Source organism: Geotrypetes seraphini, chromosome 6, assembly GCF_902459505.1.
Source record: "Geotrypetes seraphini chromosome 6, aGeoSer1.1, whole genome shotgun sequence".
Lineage (NCBI taxonomy): Eukaryota > Metazoa > Chordata > Amphibia > Gymnophiona > Dermophiidae > Geotrypetes > Geotrypetes seraphini.
In genome coordinates, this window is record NC_047089.1 from 33730529 (window position 1) to 33754216 (window position 23688).

Genomic DNA, 23688 nt, shown 5'->3' on the forward strand with positions numbered 1-23688 from the left:
GTACCAGGAGGCTTTAAGAAATGCTCTCAATGTAATTGGACCATCTGGGCTAGAAATGCACTCTATATAATTGGAACAAAAAGCAAAGCTTTGGATACGATATACTTGATGTCAAAAGTTTATTATGAAATTCTTCACAACATTCCATGAAATTCTTCACAAATGTTTCAAATGGTGCAGATATCAAAAAGCAAAGGACACAGTCACCTCTGCACAAGGAATGACAGTCACCTCTCTTGTCTATTGGATTCCACAGATATCAATCCATACAACACACGAGCTTTCGCATTCATGCTACTAAATCATCAATGCCTCCAGTAATGAAAGATATAGTTCAAATTTCAAGTTTTATTATTTTTAATATACCGACCATCAACATGTATCTGGCCGGTTTACAAAGCTAAAAAGAAATAAAATAAAAAATAAAATAAAATAGTAATTGTATATATATGGGGGAGGAGTGAACATTAAAAAGACGATAAACAAGAACTTACATGAATTTGAGGGTAATAAGGGAAAGGAGAGGTCGATAAATACATTGTTAAAAACAAAATTTAAAAGAAGGGGAAGAGGGGGGATATGACATCAGGGATAGGGTCGCTTCGTAAAAGCGGTTGAGAAGATTTTACTGGCTTTGGGAAAGGAGGTATTTAGATGTTAAGATATGCATCTTGAAATAAGAATGTTTTTAGTTTAGTTTTGAATTTAACGAGAAGATTTTCTTGATGGAGTTGAGGCGGCATGGCGTTCCATAAGGTTGGAGCAACTACAGAGAAGTTAGTTTTCCTAGTGTAGTAGAATTCTTTGATGGAAGGAACAGCCAGTAAGATCTGCTGATCTTAGGGTCCGAGAAGAACAGAGAGGGATGATAAGTTTGTCGAGAAAAGATGGAAGACGTGAGAGTTTGATTTTGAAAACCAGCATTAAGGTTTTATAAGTGATACGGTGCGTGATAGGTAACCAATGGGCTTCTTTCAAGAGAGGAGTGACATGATCATATTTCCCTACTTTATATATAAGTTTGATTGCTGTATTTTGTATGAGCTGCAAACAATGTAGTTCTTTTTGTGGGAGTCCATTATATAGAGAGTTACAGTAGTCTAGATGGGGGATAACCAGTGAGTGGACGAGGGTTATGATTGCATTAGATTCAAGGATTGTAGTTAGAGAACGGATGAGCCTAAGTTTGTAAAAACAGGTTTTTACTACGGAGCTTATCTAGTCGTGGAAAGTTAGATCTTTGTCTATAGTTACTTCAAGAAGTTTTATTTTTTGTTCAATTTTTACTGAGCAGGATTTAATGAAGATTTTTCAAGTTATTTCGTTGTTCCTGATAGGGAAGAGTATACCACAGGATTTATTGATGTTAAGGGAAAGTTTTTTGTTTGGAGCCAATCACTGATTTTATCAAGTTTATTATTAATTTCTTGTATTTCATTTGTTTTTGTAGAATCAACAGGGTGGAGTAGTTGAATGTCGTCTGCGTATGCAAAAATTGTAAAACCGATGGATTGAGCTAGGGTGAGAAGAGGAGAAATAAAGACATTAAATAGTAGTGGAAAGAGAATGGAACCTTGGGGGATGCCATAAGTTTGAAAAATAGGGGGGGGTGAAGTTTTCTCTTTTGAGTGGACTTTAAAGTTTCACTCATTAAAAAAGAGATAAACCATAAGAGAGCTGAACCTGTGATACCACAGTTCCTAAGGCGATCAATAAGAAGATAGTGATCAATAGTGTCGAAGGTAGCGGACAAGTCAAGAGAAACAAGCTAACAAACACATTCCTCCCCTTCTATGCATACAACAAGTCCTCCCAGACATCGACTTCCTTGACCCTTAGTAAGTGTCAGTACAATGACCAGTCTCCTTCCATCTAGATGATGTCTCATAGATATGCCTCAATATTGAAGTCCCCCACCTCACCCAGTACAACAGACTGTTTCCATGCTGATGTCTTTCGTTACCAGCACCATCTCTCAAAGAGGAAGTCTGGGTTATGCTCAGACAAGAGCTTTAGGGGCTACTGCAATCACAGTCTTCATAGGTGCTATCTCCTGCCTCAGAATATTGACTTCCACATTGACACACCTCAATGCACAGTTGACACTCTTCTCAACACATGCTCCTTGACTCACCTAGTATGGAGTACTTTGAGAATTCTGACTGAGATATTTCCAACCACTTGGATGAAGACATGCCAGAGTACTCAGCAGAAGAATCCTACGGTATATCATCTGATCCTCCTCCTCCCACTCCTCAACGATGCACATCTCTGCCAGAAAGTATATTTTTTTACTCGCTTTGGGACAGGTTCTGCCAATCAAGATGGAAACAGTGAAGGAACCTCATTCTGAACTTTTTGAACTTCTTGACTTTTGAAGCCCTACCGAATGAATGCATTAAAGTATCTTTACACAGAGGGGGTCACGTGATGTCGAGCTGCTGAGCAGACGTCGGTGGGGTTAGCTCCCGATCCCGTTCCCACCATCGGCGATTTTTGACCCCGGAACGCCGCGATTTCGCCGCAGATTTTGGCGCTGGAGGTGGTGTGACTCTCTCCCAGTGTTTTCCTGCCATCGGGGCTTTATGACCAGCAAGCTGCCGCGCCGGGAGAGGGATCGCGGTCGCGCGGGTGAGTCCAAGATGGCCGACCGCGAGTCTCCTCCGCCGCTCCCGGCGCCGACCGCGTGGGTGTCTGAAATAGTGGCCGAAGTGAAACTGCTGCTGGAGGGATCCCTGACCACGAAACTGCAACCGATTGGAGACAAATTAGATTCTGTGGACACTCGGCTGGAGACGCTGCAGGGAGAGTTTTCCTCCTATCAGCAGCGTCTCACCACGTTGGAGGATAGAGTTCAGCAACGTGAAGGGGACCATCAACAACTTCGAGCTCAGCTGGCCGCTATGGAAGCAAAGGTGGAGGACCTTGAGAATAGGTCCCGTCGGGGGAATCTGCGACTGGTAGGCTTACCTGAATCAGTGAAGGATGGTGAGCTCCATTCCTTTCTGGAATCTTGGCTGCAGCGCTCTTTAACCTTATCTGAAGCACATGGTCCCCTGAGAATTGAGCGCGCTCATCGTTTGGGCCCGCTGGGAGCACCAGGCTCGCGAGCTCGAACTGTCATCCTTAAGTTATTGAACTCTGCCCATAAACAAGAGATTCTGCGAGCCATTCGCACCTCGGGCCCTCTGCTGTATGACAACTCCAGGGTGTTATGTTTCCAGGACTATTCCCCAGCTCTACAAGCCAAACGGAAGGAGTTTACTACCATCTGCTCCCAGCTGTTTCAGATGAAAATATCTTTTGCCTTGCTGTATCCTGCACGTCTGCGGATCCGACATGCTGGACAGACTCACTTCTTTGTGGTGGCGGCTGAGGCGCTTCGCTTCGTGCAATCCTTGCAGGCCCCAGACCCTGCTCCTTGATAGCCCATTGGTTCTTTTCAGCTGGAGTTCCACTGATCGTTATATGCCTCCTCTGTCTGATGTGTCCTGGAAGCCTTGATGCCAGATGGCCAGCTCCCGTGGTGGTCTGCTCTGGGCAGTACTTATTTTGAGGGCTGGCGGACCTTGATGTGGTGCAGGCGCGATGGACCGATCTGGACTTCCTTCGGACAATATTTTTTCTTATCCTGCCTGGAATGTGTGGATGATTGGGAGGGGAGTGCATGTTTCGTTTGAGTTGGATGGAGTGTTTTGTATATAGGGAGCGCTTCTCCCTTCCCGAGTGACTGTATGATTGAGGGATTAGCGTGGCTGGGTAAGACGGGGAGGGAATATTTGAGTGTTGGGTAGTGGGGGTTGATGGTACCTATGGTGGCTCCGTTGAGCATTTGCTTGTTGATTTCTATTGCATTGTTTCCTGATTGGTGGTTGCCCAAATTTAATGCCTAGTCTGTTATGGGGCATCGGGCGGGCGAGGGGTGGTTGGGATTGTTTCTGTGTTGTTTGGGGTGGATACTGGGGTGCATTGCACTTTTTTTTGACTGCCTATGGCTAGGGTTGCTTTGACTCGGCGAGGGTTGTTTCTTGAACATATGGTCTGCTAGGGGGGGGGGTTGGGAGCTACTTCACAGGGCCCTTGGACCACTAGTGGGTCACAAGAGGGATGGGGGGGGGATGGTGGGAGGACGGGGTGGGTGGGTGGGTGGGTATGTGGGGTTTTCTTTTTGTTTTTCTCTTTCTACTTCTTTTTTTTATTTTCTTTTTCTCTTTTTTCTTCCCTTTTCTTTTGTTTATTTTTGTGTGTTCCTGGTGCCCTACAGTTGGCCTTTTGTCTGGTGGTGGAAGCTCGGGTCTGGATTGAGGTCCTGGGAGCTGGTCGCTGGCTGGGACGGCCTTGCTCTCGGTTCTCTTTTTGGATTTTTGCCTGTCCTTTGTCTTTCTAATTTCATTTATGAAGCCTCTTAGATGTATTTCCTGGAATATAAATGGGGTCACTTCACCTATTAAACGACAAAAAATTTTGAGAGCCTTGAACCGTCAGAGAGCTGATCTTGTCTTCTTGCAGGAGACGCATTTGTCAGCGGCAGAGCATGCAAAACTCCAGACTTGGTGGGTTGGTCAACATTTGGGCGCACCGGCGAACAACCGTAAGGCGGGAGTTCTGATTTTGATTCGGAAGGGGTTGCCCTTTGTCCTTCAACAGCAGTGGGTGGATCCTGGGGGACGGTATATCATTGCTAAGGCGCTTCTTCATCGTCAGCCTGTGATTCTTTGTAATGTTTACGCTCCTAATAGCTATGACTCTCGGTTTTTCTCCTCGCTTATTCGCCTTCTTGGTCAACATTCGGATATTCCTTTATTGGTGGGAGGGGACTTCAATTGCGTTCATGACCCTTTGTTGGATAAATCACTTCCTACTCCCCAAGACAGGGTGCATCCTACTAGGGGTATTTCTTTACTTTGCTCATCATTGGATGTTCTTGATGTCTGGCGGACGCTTCATCCAGGTGAGCGTGATTATACTCACATTTCTAGGGCTCATGCCTCTTTATCCCGGATTGATTACTGGTTGACTTCTAGCTCTTTGTTTTCTCAGATTGAGTCGGCCACGATTGGTTCCTTTGATGTCTCTGATCACACCATGATTTTGTTGACCTTGCATTTGGATGTCTCTTCCCCGGGCTCCTTCCGCTGGCGATTTCCGCTCCGTTTGTATAAGGATCCGAAGTTTCAGGAGTTTCTGCTTCGGAAATGGTCTGACTATCAACATCATAATATGGAACATCGGGCTGACTCTACTCTCTTCTGGGAGGCTGCGAAAGCGGTGCTGCGCGGTGAGATCATGTCATATTCCAGCCATCAAAGACGTGCTCGAGATAGGGAGATTTTACACTTGGAACGTAGGGTAGGTGACCTACGTCGGCTTTACGGTCATTCTCACACTTCCTCTTTGCGTTCTCAGCTCTTGGCCTCCCAGTGCAAGCTTCAGGAATTGTTGCATGCTAGAACGGTCAAGTCGCTTGCTTATTATAGGTATCAACTTTTTCGCCATGGGAACCAACGTGGGACGCTCTTGGCAAGGGTGGTCCGTCGGTCAGCGGGTCGTACTCCTGTCCTCCAACTTCGCTCAGATGGGGGGGCCATGGTCCGGACGGATGCCGAGATCAACGCGGTGTTCTATGACTACTATAGACAACTTTATTCACAACAATCTGATTTAATGGATGGCACGGCCTATTTAGATGGCCTTTCCCTTCCGGGCCTGTCTGCTCAGGCAGTGCTGCGTCTTAATGCCCCTATCACGGCTGAGGAGGTAGCAGGAGTAATACAGAATGGGTCGTTGCTGAAGGCCCCCGGGCCGGATGGTTTCCGGATGGAATTCTATAAACTCCTCCATCCCACCATAGCACCAGTACTGGCTGAGACCTTCACGGCCGCTGTCCAGCGGGGTACCCTTCCGGATTCTCTCTCCTCTGCTCAAATAATCGTGCTGTTGAAGCCTAATAGGGATGCTGCCCTTTCTTCTTCTTACCGTCCTATCTCACTGTTGAATGTGGAGGCCAAGATGTTTGCCAAGGTTTTGGCTAATCGATTGGCTTGTGTTCTTCCTGATTTGATTGCTTCCCCTCAGGTGGGATTTGTGCAGGGTCGTACTAGTGTGAAAAACATTAGATCCATATTGGCTTCCTTGGAATTTGTGGAGAGGACCCGGCTTCCTTCCCTATTGGTCAGCTTTGACGCGGAAAAAGCCTTTGACCGTGTTTCTTGGAACTTTTTATTTGCGGTCTTAACTCGGTATGGCATAACAGGGTTTTTTCAGGATGCGATTCGGGTGCTTTATCATTCACCTACAGCCTTCGTTTGGGTCAATGGCCATAGTTCTCCTCTGTTCCCCATCCGTCGTGGTACGCGTCAGGGCTGTCCCCTTTCTCCATTGCTCTTTGCTCTGTCGTTAGACCCCTTGATCCGTGATATTCAGCTTAATAGAGCTATTTCAGGCATTCGAATTGGTTCTTCCGAATTCAAGATCTCAGCTTTTGCGGATGATCTCTTGGTTCATATTTCAGATCCCATTGTATCTCTTTCCAATCTGATGGCCACTTTTCAGGAATATGGCGATTATTCTGGTTTTAAGCTTAATCTTGACAAATCTTTAGCGTTGGCCACGTCCTCGTCGTTACGGGACTCTTGGCCTGGGCCCTTCCCGCTTCAATGGGCTTCCTCTTCGTTTCGTTACTTAGGGATCTTGTTGACGCCTTGCACTTCGACGTTATATCGCGTCAACATTGATTCTTTGTTCTGTTCCTCGACTGCGTGTTTTGCTCGTTGGTCTCCTCTTCCACTGTCTTTATTAGGCAGGATCCATTTGTTTAACATGATCCTTTTTCCAAAATGGCTTTATACTTTGCAATTACTTCCTTTGTGGCTTTTGAAACGGGACATTACTAAATTGCATTCTATGCTTTCTAGATTCTGCTGGGGGGGTCGACGACCACGGGTGGCGTTGCGTTACCTGTTTGGCTCGTGGGGAAGCGGGGGACTGGGGTTACCGCAGTTCCGGTTATACAATGCGGCCTGTTTGTTGCGTTACCTGGGGGAGTGGCTTTCGGATCGCCAGGATTTTACTCCGAAACCTTATGAGAAGGATTTTTTTGCCCCTTGGCATATTTTGTCCTTGGTGCAGTCGCCTCGTTCTGCCTTACCGGTGCCATTTAGGGGAAGTGTGTTGTTACACTCTCTACGCATCATCTGGTCTTATGTGTTGCATTCCTGGAAGGGTACTCCCTCGACTACCAGATACTTACCTATTCAGGGGAATCTGCAATTTAGCCCTGGTAGTGAGAATGCTTGTTTTCGTAAACTGGCATCTCGGGATTATACGCTGCTTGCTCATGTTCTCCAGGCTGATGGCTCTTTAAAATCTTGGGATGTTCTAGTCCGGTCTGGAATTTTTTCTGTGGGTGACTTTTTTGCGTTTCGGCAACTTCATCATTATATCCAATCTCTCCCCCGAGCCGCTTTGGCGTTTCCGATTGAGGATAGATTTGCGACACTACTGGATCCCTATTTGGAGACTGGGTTTACGGTTTCAGGTCTTTATAAAGATCTCCAGCGTTGGTTAGGTCCGGCTGATCGTGCTGCACTCCAAGCTCGCTGGTGTCAAGATTTGGGGATGGCTCAGGACGCTTTGGATCTCCCTTCCTTAATTTCCAGAATTCCAGGAGTGTCTGTTAATGCAGATCTCCGGGAGTGTCAATTTAGGGTGATTCATCGCGGCTATTTTACGAAAAGTCAGTTATATTATTCAGGTTATACGGATTCTCCGTTGTGTCCCAAGTGTCTCCAGCAACCCCACTCGTTTATTCATGCCTTTTGGTCCTGTGTGAAAATTAAACTCTTCTGGAGACGGGTTTTATCTTATGTGGAGCGCATTTTTGGTAAAGCACTCCCCCTTTCTGCTGCTGGTCTCCTGCTGGATAAATATGAGGCCTTTTGTTTGTCTGATTCGGGTCAGCGGCAGTTTATGAGACGGGTGGGTGTCCTGGGGAAGAAGGTGATTCTGGCTGTTTGGATTGGAGATACCTTGCCCTCCTTTTGGGCTTGGAGGAATCGTTTGCATGCTCTGCTGCTGTTGGAGCGGAAGGATGCGTCTTTTAGCCTGCGAAGAAAACGCCAATTTCTGCGGATCTGGGATTCTTATCTTTTTTCATTAGCACCACGTGCTCGAAGTGACATCCTGAATTTATTGTAATTCTCTCTGGGCCCCGAGCTTGTTGTATTTTTGTGAGGGCACCAGGGCACCTTCTATTTCTTTTCCCCCCCCCCTCCCCCCCTTTTGTTTTTTTTTTTTTTTTTTTTCTCTCTTCTCAGTGTTGGAGTTTAAATTTTCTCGCTGGCAGTGGGTTATCTGAGTCCAAGCCTACTGCACTAGGGTTCTGCTATTTGTCAGATCAGGGGGTTTGGGGTGGGGGTGGGGTGGGAGGGGTGTTGAATCCGATCTCTTGTATCTGATTATTCTTTGTAATTATGATTCGTGTTTGTTGGTTTGTGTTTTTGTATATTTTGATAATAAAAATTGATTCAACATAAAGTATCTTTACACAAAGTCACAAAATATACTTTATTTAAAAACTGGGAGACTCCCTTATCAATCCAGGTAGCTCCTAGAAAAATAGACACAATGTACAGAATTCAAATGTGTCCAGGTTTTGGCAAAACTCAACTTCAACACCATTCATTATTTATTTAGTTGTGGAATCTGCCTTTAAGCATTCATCCAGTTCATAATCTTATGCTTCTGTCCTTCAGGCAAAGAAGCCAGAACATCAGACTCTTTTGGCAAGCACACTTTCCAGTCAACTATCCTTCTTAACAGAATTAAGGACTACCAATTTTACATGTCCAGTTACTTCAAATCTGTCCTAAAACAGTTGTCAAAATTTGAGGACTTTCTTCCCCAGATATCTTAAAACAATTTTAACAATTATCTAAAAACTTGCTTACTGTTAGAAAGTTCATGGCTAGAGCAGCTTTGATGTATCTTCCAGAACGTCTGCAGTAGCAATTGCAATGTATTTGGCTTGGCTTTGAGTTTCTGATCTGGAAACTTCAAGAGATGACCTATTTGGAGAAAAATTGAAGAGGCTGCAGATAAAATTTAGGTTCAAACAATTTTTTATTGATGCAAACACAACAAAACAATGCCAAGGCACCCCCATGGTGCGCAGGACAAACAAATATGCATCATATAAAATAGTATAACAAACATGGACAAAACAAAAGGAACATCAACCAAACTCCCCCCCCCCCTCCAGCTCACTCCACTGAGGGCGAGCAAGGGTAAGGAGAGTGGAAAGGCACTCTGAGGCCCTGGACTCAAATGAGCCCCGAAAATGCCACACCACCCCCTCCTCCCACTGAATCCCCTTTACCTTGTCCGTGTCTAAGTCCCAGAATCTTCCCATACCCTTTACTCCCTCCCCAATCCCCCCTCCCCCCAAAGATACTCCCCACCCCTCCCCACCAATACTCGCCAGTACTCTCCCAGTCCAACTATCCGGGCGCCCAGATTAGGACACCCATCTTAAGACTGCACTATGGCCCTTTGGATGCAAAGCTTGCAGATATGGTTCCCAAATATTTAAGAACAACATCTTATGCTTCCTGGCCCCTCCGGCATCTCGTGCCTCCCAGATGGCCAACTGATGCAACTGGTTCCGCCAATGCCAAAACGCCGGAGGGTCAGGGGACCGTCCAGCATTGAAGAATACATTTCCTGGCCAGTAAACTCATCTTCCTGCACAGAACCCTATTTCCCTTAGGCAAGTGGCTAAAAGCCTCTGGCAAATCCAAGATAAAGTGGGTCGGGGTACTGCGCAGGGCTCTCCCAATCAACCCAGACATGTAAGAGATTATATGCCTCCAGAAGCGCCGGATGATGGGGCAGGTCCAGAAGGCATGTCCCAAGGTGTGTCCCCCCGACCCACATTTATGACACAGTGGTGTAGGGAGACCCCCACTATAATACAACTGTGTGCGAGTGTAATATGTGCGTAATGTCACCCTATAATGCGTTTCCCTCAACCAAGCATACGGGGAAACCCCAGGCGTCGCCCTCAAGGTACGGGCTACATCCCAATGTCCCAAATTAAGTTGCAATTCCCTCTCCCATTTACCCTGAATGTTCTGGTAATCTTTGGCTGGTTGTAACTCTTGCAAGCTAGCATGAATGCTAGACACCGAGAGGGACACCCCCCCCCTCCCGAGCAAACAGTTCCCGCAGCCTGGCCCTCATATGTAATCGCAATTGTGCTCTATCGAGGGATCCCACATAGTGCTCCACTTGATAACACGTGAACTGCTCGCCCCAGGTCTTCCCCACCTTAGCTAGCAAATCTGCACGTGTCAACAACTCCCCATCATCCCCCAAAATATGTTCTAAACAAGAAACCCTTTTCGCTTCCCAGTACAGGAATTCTCTAGAGTCCCGGCCCGGAGGGAAGGCCGGATTACCCCACAAGGGCAAGAGATCAGTAACCGTCGGATCCCCACCAAGGGCTTGCACAAGCCAACACCAGGCCGCTCGCAATGCGCTAAATATTGTACTTGATCGGATAGAAGGGGGCAGTGCCCTCCGAGGACTATGTAGTAGCGCAAACACATCATAAGGAGCAAAAAACTCACGTTCCATCAAGAGAGGGGTATAACTACTGGTCATATTCACCCAATCTCCCAAATGGCGAAGCAAACATGCATAATTATAAACCCTCATATCCGGTAATCCTAACCCCCCCCCCCCCCTGCCAATTCCCCAGCAACTGAGACACCTGCAATATTGGTTTCTTGGCCGCCCAACAGAAGCGAGAAATTCCCTTATAAAGAACGCGTAAATCTTTCTTTAACAAGCAGAGCAGCAAAGTCTGCAATACATACAGCCATTTGGGAAAGATGAACATCCTAACCATGCAAATGGGCCCCATCAGAGAAAGGGGCAAGGCGCTCCAGGTATCCTGCAGAAGCTCTGTCTGTTGCTGAAGTTTATCCACATTAAGACGATACAAACGGTGAACCGACATAGTCATCAAAGTCCCCAAGTACACAGACTGCCCTGGCGCCCATGTCAGCGGGAACCCATTCCCCCATTGGGCCTGAACCTCCGCAGAAGATGCTAACGCCTCCGATTTATCCAAATTTAAGCGGAACCCAGCAAAGTCACCATATTATTTTATCAAGTCCAACAAGGCCGTCAAGGAGGGCAAAGAATCCGTTAAGTGAACTAAGATATCATCCGCAAAGGCCGATAATTTCAAAGATGTTGTTCTAATGTCAATCCCCCGCATAGACGGCATCGCATATATATCCTGGATTAGGGGGTCCAATGTGAGCATGAACAACAATGCTAAGGGGAATCTTGTCTCGTTCCCATAGAAATCGGGAACCGGTCCGTTTCAAAATCTTTCAACAATATATGTGTAAATGCTGAAAAATAGTCCAAGAAAACAAGGCAACTAAAGTAGCCTGCCAGGTGGTATCAAACAGCATGCCTAATACAGATGAAAGTCAGTGGGTGAATGTAACAAAAGGCAGTATAGTCCAGCTCATAACATCCATAGCAACCCAGGGGTGAAGAGTCTCTCTGCGTCAATTTTGATCGATGAAGTGGTGAGGATGTTTGAGGAGTATGATGGGTCTGGAATATCTGGATGTGAAGCAATGATATGAACACCTCTGACGCAGCGATTTGATGTGAAACGGAGAGTTCCCCGTTGGGTGTAAGGACTGCCTGGCCTGGATTTGGAGGCCATTAGCAACTAAGTTATTTTTTCTTGCTTTTGCTATGGATGTTATGAGCTGGACTATACTGCCTTTTGTTACATTCACCCACTGACTTTCATCTGTATTAGGCGTGCTGTTTGATACCACCTGGCAGGCTACTTTAGTTGCCTTGTTTTCTTGGACTATTTTTCAGCATTTACACATAAACAGCTTTTGTAGGAGTGGAGTTTTCTTGGCCAGATGAAGCTGAACTGAAGCCTTTTTCTCCACTTCTTTTCTTTTTCCCTTTCTCTTTGGGGAGTGTGAATGTTGTAGGTTGTAAGTAAGGCCTTGTAGTGTTGCTGGGTGTGTGTATCATTTGTCCGTGTGGGGCTTGTTTTTGAGTGAATAAGGAATTTATTCCCCCCACATTCCAAGTTACAAAATTAACCAGGATCCACTATCACTAACCACTCCACATACTCCACCAGCAGTACCCATAGGACCAAGCCACCCCAGCCCCTGACCAGGCCCCACCAGTGCATCAGCAGACCATCCGGTACGAAGTCTGTGCAGAGAGTACCAACTCCCCCCCAACCCCCAACCCCACCTCCCCCCTCAAGCCCCCCTCCCCATCCCAAAACTGTATCTCAAGACCATCCAAACAAATCTCAAGATCCCCCAAGGAAGAAGCAACCCACCACCCCAGCCACTCCACAACCCCTAAGAAATACACCAAGGATATGCAATACACTACTCCTATATCCCCACCTCTACATCCCTTGCCAACAGAACCCACTCCCTTCCCAGCAACACTCTGTCATCACACAACAACAACACAACCCCCCAAACTATAGACTCCCTGGACAGACAGCAATCAACTGCCCAGAGCCCCCATGCAGGCCCCTGGAGGCCGCTTCCTTCCATATCACACCAGACCCCCCACCCGAATCCCAAGTAAACAGAGTCCCCTATCAACCCACCTACCCTTCCAGAGACACAGTTACCTGCCTCCCCACCACCACCCCCCTCCTCATGAATGACCCCACAGACCCCAAACAGCAGGTGCCGTCCTGGTCAACAAGTAAGTCCAATGTTGTCAGCACTCCGCTCAAGTGGGTTGTCCAGGGGGCTCATGGCTCCCAGCACTCCGCGCCGTCGCTCCTCTGGTCTGTCGCCGCCAGTCAGAAGGTCCAGCTCGCGCCTCCCTACATTCTCCAGCAGGTCCCCTTTCAGGAATGTTAGGAGCACCCAGTTCCTGCAGTGCCGACCAGGCCTCCGCCACAGTGCGGACCCGTCGTGTCGCGCTCCCCACCGTCAGTGCAATGGCAAATGGATAGAACCACCAATAGCGGAGGCCCTCTCTGCGTAAATAGGTGGTCACCGCTTGCATATCTCTCCTCTTTTTCAAGGTTGCAGCTGCCACATCTTGGTAAATGTCCACCTGAAAATTATTCCATTTGTAATCCCTCTGCTTTCGTGCTGCGTGATAGATTCCCTCCTTTACTTGAAAACTGCTCAGGCACAGAACAATGTCACGGGGCAAGTTGGCTCTGGGGCGCCCCAAAGCCTGATGCGCTCATTCTATCTCAATTTCCGGTACCCGCCCCTCGCCTGCCAAAGCACTAGTGAGGATGTCAGTACAGATGTCCAGGGCTGTCTGGTGTGCATCCTGATAGGCACTTTCTTCCGGCACCCCCCGGATCCGGAGATTACACCGCCGGGCTCTGTTCTCCAGATCCTCCAACTTGTTCCATATCGCTGACTTCTCCGCATGTACGCCAGCCACGTCCTGCTGCACTGCAATGATGTCCTCGGTCATGATGTCGACATGTGCTTCCACCGCATCCTGAAGCTTCACCAGCTTCCCCATGGCGTGTTTTAATTCTATTACCGCTTTGGTAACATCCGGACGCAGGGACTGCACCTCCTTACGAATATCCAGCAGCAAGTCCCTCAGGGAGTCCGGCGCCTCCCGGGAGCCCTGCCGCACACCCCCTCCGGGCCATTCCTGGCAATCCCCATCGCCGCCCACTGCAGCCTCTGACGCCTCCATCCGAGTGGTCTGTGGCGGGCTGCCACCCGCTGCCTTTGGGGCTCCTTGTTTCTTCCCTGCAAACCCAGTGCCGTCCAGTTTTCTTCTTGTAGTCATCCTACGTGTCAAACCGTGGGACACTGGCAGTCGGGGGGCTGCGGGTGAAGCTATCGTGTCGAGTAGGCAGAGAAGTCCAGCCGCTCCCACAGGGCTCGTGTCAAAATCAGCTCCCCACTGCACGTCCTCTCGGGCCTCTCCACACCACCAGGCCCCACGAGCTAGCGACCACTCACCATAAGGCAGAAAAGGCACCAAGGGGGGGGAGCCCGCTCCCACAAAAGTGGGCCGAACGCTGTGTCCTTCCGGAGGCAGTGCCCGACAGAGCCATCCTGGAGAAGGGCTAGTGTGCTGCAGCAGGGAGGAAGAACTCATCACAGAGCCCCCACAAAACCACGGAGGGGGCAGCCAGATCAGCCGTGCCTACAGGAAACAGGGCCTGGCCCTCAAACGATCCTCTGGGATAGGACTCGCCCCCAAGCAAGGCGGCCAACACACCCGAGCCGCAGATCCCTTCCGCCGCGCGCCGCAGTCCGCCCACAGGGAGCTCTTCAGTCGCAGCTCCATACGGCGGCAGTATAGCCGCTGGTCCCACCGACCCACTCGCACCACATGGTCAGCGGGCTCGAAACACAGCTCTCTGCGGCTGTCCCAATGCAGCTCCACCGCGCTTCGGGGCGAGTTGCCAAGGTGCCGGGTGTGGGACTCAAGCTGGTGCACTGCAGGTAGGGCTCAAAACTGCCGCATACACAGCGCTTTGGGGGTGTTTTCGGTGGCTGGAGACAGAGCCTCCTCGTCAGGCTTCCATCTTGGATGGTGACGTCACCCCTCCCCTGCAGATAAGATTAAAAAAATAAATAAATAAAAGCAGACAGATACTATGACAAAATTTAACTAAATCACAAAATTCTCAGTCTTCATCATCTAGAACAGTGATTCCCAACCCTGTCCTGGAGGAACACCAGGCCAATCGGGTTTTCAGGCTAGCCCTAATGAATATGCATGAGAGAGATTTGCATATGATGGAAGTGATAGGCATGCAAATTTGCTTCATACATATTCATTAGGGCTAGCCTGAAAACCCAATTGGCCTGGTGTTCCTCCAGGACAGGGTTGGGAACCACTGATCTAGAAGATATTCTGCCTCATCCAGACGTTCCTATTATTATAATACCAAAAGGCATTACAATCAGCTGCCTTCATCTTCTTCTAGGTCTGTTCATAAACTATCTCATGCAAGACAACAAAGAGCAACTTCAATCTCGATCCAAACAGCAGTAATCCTTTTGACTCCTTTCTAGAGAGAGTTGCTAATATTCTCCTGACTTTTCCTCACAATTTTTCCATCAGAGGCGGATTAACTTGTTTTCATCAATGTTGGCCTCTTAAACAACAGATGTACTACTACTAATCATTTCTTGAGTGCTACTAGACATATGCAGTTCCGTACATCAAAACAGAGATTTTTTTCTGAGGTCCTCCAAGTACCTACAAATCCAAAATATGGCCCTGCAAAGGGTTTGAGACCTCTGATTTAGTTACGACATTATGAGCAACTAAGAAGTGAATCATGGGAAAGCAATCTGTGCAATTAAAAAAAAAATGAATAACACACACACACACAAAATCAGTATGATACCATAATAAAAGTTTATATCCAAGTATTTTATGAAATAAAACATTTTGAAGGCGATGTAGGGTAAGACCAATTGAATCTCTAACTATAGAAACATACTAATACTATATCATTTCTATAGCACTGAAAGACATACACAGTGCTATACATTTAACATGTAATAGACTGTCCCTTCTTAGAACTTATAATCTACTTTGGACAGACAGGACATATAGGGGTTGGGGAGTTCCTAGCAGAGAGAATAAGATGGACATAGGTATCTTACGGTGAGTGGGAGTTAGGAGTTGAAAGCAGCCTCAAAAGAATTGACTGTTAGCTTGGATTTGAATACTGCTAAAGATGGAACCTGACATAATGGCTCAGGCCATCGGTTCCAGGCATATGGTGCAGAAAGATAGAAGGGACAGAGTCTGGAGTTGGCAGTGAAGGAGAATAGTGCAACTTCATGGGTGGGGGGAGCACAGGGGGAGATAAATGAGAAGAGAGATTGAGGGACTGCAGAGTGAATGCACTTTTTGAACTGTATTTGGAAATGGATAGGGAGTCAATGAAATAACTTGGAGAGAGGTAATGTGAATTTGGTGGCTCTCGCCAAATATAAGTTGTGCAGCAGAATTTTGAACAAATTGAAGGGGGAGAGTAGAAGACCTGCAATTTGCTTCTCTCAGTAATCTAAGTGAGAGGTGATGAGAGTGTGGATAAGAGTTTTGTTAGTGTGCTTGGAGAGGAGATGTCAGATTTTGATAATGTAGAGGAAGATGTGACGGGCTTTAGTAGTTTGCTGGATATGAGCAGAGAAGGGAGAGAGAGGAGTTGCGAGCTGACAAGACATGAAGGGAGGAGAGTGTTGTCCACAGAAATAGAGAATGGGGGAGAGGGGTTTAGGTGAAAAGATAAGGAGCTCAGTCTTAGCCATATTCAATTTTAGATGGCGGTGAGATAGCCAGGCAACAATGTCGAAAAGGCAAGCTGAGAAACAGGCCTGGATTCCTGTAGAGATATCTGATGTGGAGAGATGGATCTGGGTGTCATCAGCATAGAGGTGATACTGAAAACCATGGGAGATCAGTGCACTGAGGGAGTGGGTGTAGCTGGAAAAAAGGAGAGGTCCCAAGACAGTTTGTTGATGTATACTGATTGATAGTGGGATACCAGTGGAAGAGGATCCACCATTGCATACACTGAAAGTGCGGTGGGAGAGATGGAAAGAAAACCATTAGAGAACCCTGGAATCCTAGTGAGGATAGTGTATCAAGGATTAGGTGATGTACAACAGTGTCAAAAGCAGCAGATAGATGAGAAGGATGAGAATAGAGTAGATACCTTTGGATCTGGCCAGGAACAGGTAATTGAAAACTTTAGCAAGGGTAGTTTCTATGGAATGCAGTGGTCAAAAACCTGACTGAAGTAGGTCAAAAATAGCTTGAGGTGAAAGGAAGTCCAGGTATCAGTGTTGAACAGCACATTCAAGTAGCTTGGATAAGAAGGGGAGGAAGGAGATGGGGCAGTTGGAGGGGCATGTGGGAGTCTTGTGAGGGTTTTTGAGGAGAGATGTAACTTAGAAACGTAAAAACATGATGGCAGATAAAGACCAAGTAGCCCATCCAGTCTGCCCATCAGCAGTAACCATTATCTCTTCCTCTCTCTAAGAGATCTCACATGACTATCCCAGGCTTTCTTGAAATCAGATACAGTCTCCACCACCTCTACCGGGAGACTGTTCCACACATCAACCACCCTTTCTGTAAAAAAATGTTATTTCCTTAGATTACTCCTGAGCCTATCACCTCTTAAATTAATCCTATACTCTTTCATTCCAGAGCTTTCTTTCAAATGAAAGAGACTCAACTCGTATGCATTTACACCACGTAGGTATTTAAACATCTCTTACATCTTCCCTCCCCACCTTTCCTCCAAAGTATACAGATTGAGATCTTTAAGTCAGTCCCCATACGCCTTATGATGAAGACCATGCACCATTGTAGTAGCCTTCCTCTGGATCGACTCCATCCTTTTTATATCTTTTTGAAGATGAGGCCTCCAGAATTGTACACAATATTCTAAATGAGGTCTCACCAGAGTCTTATATAGGAGTATCAATACCTCCTTTTTCCTACTGGCTATACCTCTCCCTATGCACCCTAGCATCCTTCTAGCTTTCTCTGTCATCTTTTCAACCTGTTTGGCCACCTTAAGATCATCACATACAATTACACCAAAGTCCCGCTCTTCTGTCGTACACATAAGTTCTTCACCCCCTAAACTGTACCGTTCTTTGGGTTTTTGCAGCCCAAATGCATGACCTTGCATTTCTTCGCATTAAATGTTAGTTGCCAAATTTCAGACAATTCTTCAAGCTTCTCCAGATTTTTCTTCATGTTATTTGCACCATCCGAGGTGTCTACTCTATTGCAGACTTTGGTATCATCCGCCAAGAGGCAAATCTTACCCTACAGCCCTGCAGCAATATTGTTTATAAAACTGTTAAAAAAACAGCACCAAGAACAGAACCTTGAGAGACACCACTGGAAACATCACTTTCCTCAGAATGATCTCTATTGATCACTACCCTCTGTCGCCTTCCACTCAACCAGTTCATGACCCAGCCCGTCACTTTGGGATCCATCCCGAGGGCACTCAGTTTATTTATTAAATGTCTGTGTGGAACATTGTCAAAGGTTTTGCTAAAATCAAAGTAAACCACATCTAGCACACTCCCTCTATCCAATTCTCTGGTCACCCAGTCAAAGAAATTGATCATATTTATCTAACAAGACCTACCTCTAGTGAATCCACTTTGCCTTTGGTCCTGTAATCCACAGGATTCTAGAAACTTCACCATTCTCTGTTTTAAAAGCGTTTCCATTAATTTGCTTACCACAGAAGTCAGACTTACCGGCCTGTAATTCCCTACTTCTTCCTTACTTCTGCTTTTATCGGGAGGGACCACATATGCCCTTCTCCAGCCCTCCGGTACCACTACCGACTCTAGAGACTCATTGAAAAGGTCAGTCAGCAGAGCCACCAGAACTTCCCTAAGTTCCTTCAGCACCCTCAGATGTACAGCATCCAGCCCTATCGCTTATCTACTTTCATTTTAGCTAGCTCCTCACGAACACAACCCTCTGAAAATCGATCAGGGTCTACCACTCCTCCATCCCTATTCATGTTTGTCTTCTGTGGTCTTGCTCCCGGCGCTTCAGCCATGAACACAGAACAGAAATATTTGTTAAGCAATTCAGCCTTTTCTTTATCAGCTTCTACATATTTCTCCCCTTCACCTTTGAGTCTCACAATGACACTTTTCACTTCTTCCTATCACTAATGTATCTAAAAAAAAATCTTGTCTCCCTGTTTTACCCTTTCAGCTATTTTTTTTCCATTTGCATCTTTGCTTTCCTGACTACACGACTAGCCTCTCTTAACTTTTCCAGATATTTTTCCTGTTTTTCTCTTTCTGTGATCTTTTGTAGTTTATGAAATCTAACCTTTTATTCCTTACCTTCTCAGCTGCTTTGAGAACCAAAGCAGCCTTCTTTTCCTCTTACTTTTACTTACTTGCCTCACAAAAGTTTGTCGCTCTTACAATTATTCCTTACAGACATTCCTATTCAGACAACAAGCCTTGATGTATCCCCCATCTGAACAAAGTTAGGTTTTTTTTAAAGTCTAGAATCTTTGCTTTTGCATGAGCCCTCTCTATACCCATCTTAATATTAAACCTTACCATGAAGTGATCACTGGATGCCAGATGATCACCCACTATAACATCAGAAACACTTTCCCCGTTTGTAAGCAGTAAGTCCAGTGTGACCCCTTCCCGTGTGGGTTTCATTACCAACTGCTGAAACAATTCTTGTAAAGAATCCAGTATCTCCCTACTTCTAGAAGACCCTGCAATAGAGATACCCCAATCAACATCTGGCATATTAAAATTGCCTATTAGCAAAACTTCCCCTTTTTTAGATATATTCTGAATGTCTACTATTAAATCTCTGTCCACTTCTTCCATCTCTGAAGGAGGCCTGTATATCACACCAATATAAATATATTTACCATTCCCTCTTTCCAAATTGATCCTCTTCCTTGCCCTGCAGATCCTGCAATTGTGTGGTTTTAATATGATCTTTAACATATAACGCTACTCCCCCCTCTGTTTCTTCCTACCCTGTCTTTCCTGAACAGATTATAGCCCAGTATAACTACATTCCAGTCATGGTTCTCCGTGAACCACATCTTTCTGATCGCTACTATATCCAACTCATCATCTTCCATCACAGCTTCTAGATCCAGAATCTTGTTTCCCATACTTCGAACATATACTGTTTTCCAGGCATTGCCTCCTTTTCCCATCTGTGTAGAGGTATTCAGTGATTTACTTACCTGAGGGCTTATGCTTACCTGGGGGCTTTGATCACCCTGCCCCATCACTTCAAGTTTAAAGCTCTCTTCAGTAGATTAGCCAGCCTGCTGCAAAAGACACTTCTTCTCTTCTTTAATAGATGCACACCACCCCTACTCAGCAGCCCTTGGAAAATCATCCCATGGTCCAGGTAGCCAAAACGCTCTCAACAACGTAGCTACGCATTCATCTCCAGGATGTGAACTTCTCTGCTCTGGCCTTTACCCTTGGCAGGGAGGATGGACAAGAATACCACCTGCGCACCTGTCTGATTCACCTTCTCTCCCAGAGCTACAAATTCGCTTTTGATACATTCGCAGGGGTACCTGGCAGTATCATTAGTGCCAACGTGGATGAGCATCATTGGATATTAGTCATCAGGCTTGATGAGTCTTGTCAAGCTCTTCATAACATGTTGGATTTTGGCACCAGGCAGACAACATACCTCTCGTGACATCATGTCTGTTTTGCAGATGGATGCTTCTGTACCCCCCAGAAGGGAATCACCAACTACCACTAATTTACGCCTCCTAGTGGTCAGGGATCCAGTAATAGACATTGTATTCTTGTTTGGCTAGTGAGAGGGCAGACTGGAAATATATCAGCAGGAATTTGAAGTGTATGAGGTCAGCATATGTGCAGAATTTAAGCCAAAAATGATCAGCAGATCAGGCACAGGAGTGCAGTTAGCAGATTTTGGAGGTCATCCAGAACTGGGGTATAGCACACCTTACAGGACTTGAAATGGAAGGAGTGAGGTATCTAGAGCAGAAGAGAAAATGATGTTATAGGAGAAACAGTTTCATTGAGAGACTTATATGACTCAGTAGTTGAGACAGTGATGGAGAAGGTGTCAGGGTCAATAGCCTGAAGGTTCCTAAACTTATTGGTAGTGATTGGCTGGGTCTGGGGTAGAGAGTTGTGCGGGGACAGAAATCAAACCCGTCCCCGTCCATCTCCGCTAGGAGTCAAACTAGGCCCCGGTAGAATCAAACCCGTCCCCGCCCATCCCTATAAACTTGAAGGGCATAGAGAGAGTAGAGAGGGAAGATTCTTCAAACTTTCAAAAAATATAAGAACAAGAGGGCATTCGGAAAAGTTGAAAGGGGACAGATTCAAAACAAATGCTAGGAAGTTCTTCTTTACCCAACATGTAGTGGACACCTGGAATGCGCTTCCAGAGGACGTAATGGGGCAGAGTACAGTACTGGGGTTTAAGAAAGGATTGGACAATTTCCTGCTGGAGAAGGGGATAGAAGGGTATAGATAGAGGATTACTGCACAGGTCCTGGACCTGTTGGGCCGCTGCGTGAGCGGACTGCTGGGCGCGATGGACCACAGGTCTGATCCAGCGGAGGCATTGCTTATGTTCTTATTTAAATATGCTACTGAATTAAAGGCTCTGGTAGAGACCCATTTACAAATAAGCAAAGACACTTTATTAATTTGGAAATATTAATTGGGAAGAATATATACTTTGTAAACAGGTTTCTACCACATTCTCTAATGTAAATACAAAATATAAACACTCGCTGATGAGGACCCCCAAGCTATGTCAGCTGAGGAGGACTTCCTCTGCAGGTGGCCGGGGGTCCCTTTTGCCAAGCTTGGCAGGCAGTAGTAGTATTCCTGAGTCACAGATACTGGCACCTCAGTGGCTCATGGATGCTGCCAGCAATTGCTGCGCTTGGTGGAGGGGAGTTCTGGCCCTCTTTAGAGGAATTCCTGTGCTGGTGATGCTTGGGGATCCCCACCAGCCACAGCAAGGATCAGCAAATACTTCAACCCTGTAGAAATAAAACCAGAAATGCATTTCCTTTTCTTTTGAACCCAATACAAAGACATCTGCTATATACATTTCCCAAAGCTAACATATTTTAGTCAATAAATTCTGTTTTTTATCTTTGTTGTCTGGAGACTTATTTTTCCATCAAGTTGGTCCCAGTTTCTTTTTTCCCCCTTTCCCATCTTCTGAAAATTCTTCTGTTGCTGTCCATTGGTTCCTCCTACCATGGTCCAGCATTTATCCCTTTCTCATCTTTCGTCCCTGCCCACCAGCCCCATGCCCAACATTTCTCCTTCTATCACCCCTCTCCAGAACCATGCTACATATCTCCCTCCATTCCCTTCACCACTATGTCCAGAATTCCCCCCTCTTGTATCCCTTTCAATCTGTCCCACTGTTCCCGTTCTACCACAACATTTCTCCCTTTCATTTTTTTCTTCCCTATCATCTGTACCTAACTCCCTCCCTGTGACCAAAAATTTTCTTCCATTCCCCGTGTACAGGGCAGTATTAACTCTTCAGCGTTCCCTAGGCACTCAAATACACTGGGACCCCTAGCCCCACCCGTCCATGACCCTGCACCCACCAATTTATTTACCTGGTTCCTTGCATTTTTACTTATTTGTTTACTACTACTTGATTTCTTTTTTTTCTCTTTATTTTAGAGCATGAGATTCAACCCCAAGCAGAGGGAGAATCTCATGCTGCAGGGGCTGAGAGAGGAAGATCCCTCAGCCCCATGCAGCATGAAAAATTCTCCCTCTCAGTGTGGGGGCATTGTTGAATTTGAAAGCCAGAGGATTTTACTTACATTTGTCGGCCTCTGCAAAAGTCTTCGGCCCAGTAGTGCTGTCTCTCTCGGACTGCTGCCATGCACAGCGCATGTAAACCTCCTAGCTGGCTCAGTCTGATCCAGAATGGACTTCAAGTCCAGCGAAGAAAAGAGGAAGGGAGAGCAGCAAGCAAGCTTTTATGAAGGGGTGGGGCTAGAGGTCACGCTTGCCAATCGCCAGTCACCACATGCTTCTTCACTGGGCAGCGGACCCTACACACTGCTGACGCGAGGCCATCCCTCCGACGTCAGCTCTGACGTCGGGGGAAGACATCCAGGTCAGCTACGTGTGGCATGCTGGGAGCACTGCACACTGAATAAAGGAACTAGCTGGAGGGCAGGAAAAGGGGGCATGTGCCCCAGTGAAGCTCTCTCCAACCCTGTGGGATCCCCGTTCCCGTGCAACTCTCTAGTCTGGGGGCAGGGTGATGAATTGTGAACATTAACAGATTATAGAGAGGGGAAGAGTTGAGGTGCAGAAATCGGTGGTAGAGTAGTTGGAGGAGAAGACAAAGTCAAGGCAGTAGCCATTCTGATGCGTAGGGGTGGTGGAGCACAGCTAGTGATTGAACAGGCTGTTAGAGCGAGGAACCTGGAAGTGTAAGAGTCGGAGAGGTTGTCAGCATGGATGTTGTTGCCAAAGATGAGGGAAGAAGATGAGGGTTCGAGAAAGAAAAGTAAGTGAGGAATAGAGGAACTTATCAGGGCAGTTGGTACTCGGAAAGGTAAGGTTGGAAATAGATGGAGTGAACTTCAAAGGAGGGAGAGCAGTGAGATTGAGGTAGAAGATGGGGTTGATATCTACAAGATGGTGAGAGTAAGGGCCCAACACCACCTCCACACCCAACTGGGCAAGGTGTATATGAGAAAAGGTAGCCTTCATGACATAAGGCAGCAACTGAAGTAGAGTATTCAGGGCAGATTCAGGTCTCAGTGCCTGCTGGTAGAGATTGTAGCAGGTTTCTGGGTCACACCACGTCTGTGTAGAAAGAACCGACATTTTAGCCATCATGCTGTGGCTTTTTTCAGGGTGCCACGGAAGCCTAAGAGAACAGCTGGTAGAGTTTGAGAGATAGAGGTCATGGATGAAGGTAAGCTTGTTGGAGACAGAGTGGGCATTCTACAGGGCACATGAAAGGCATTGGAGGGAGAGTAGAGGAACGGTTGCATTACAGTGTGACTTACATGAGTAGGGTGAGGGTTAATTGGGAGGATTGGGTTTGATGTCCCCAGCAGAAAAC

At 46.6% G+C, this 23688-nt stretch overlaps 1 protein-coding gene across 10 annotated transcripts in view; it reads left to right on the plus strand.

The window, feature by feature from the left end:
- YAP1 (Yes1 associated transcriptional regulator) overlaps positions 1-23688 on the plus strand; it is a 245165-nt gene that overhangs the window by 208768 nt on the left and 12709 nt on the right. The window lies entirely within an intron of this gene.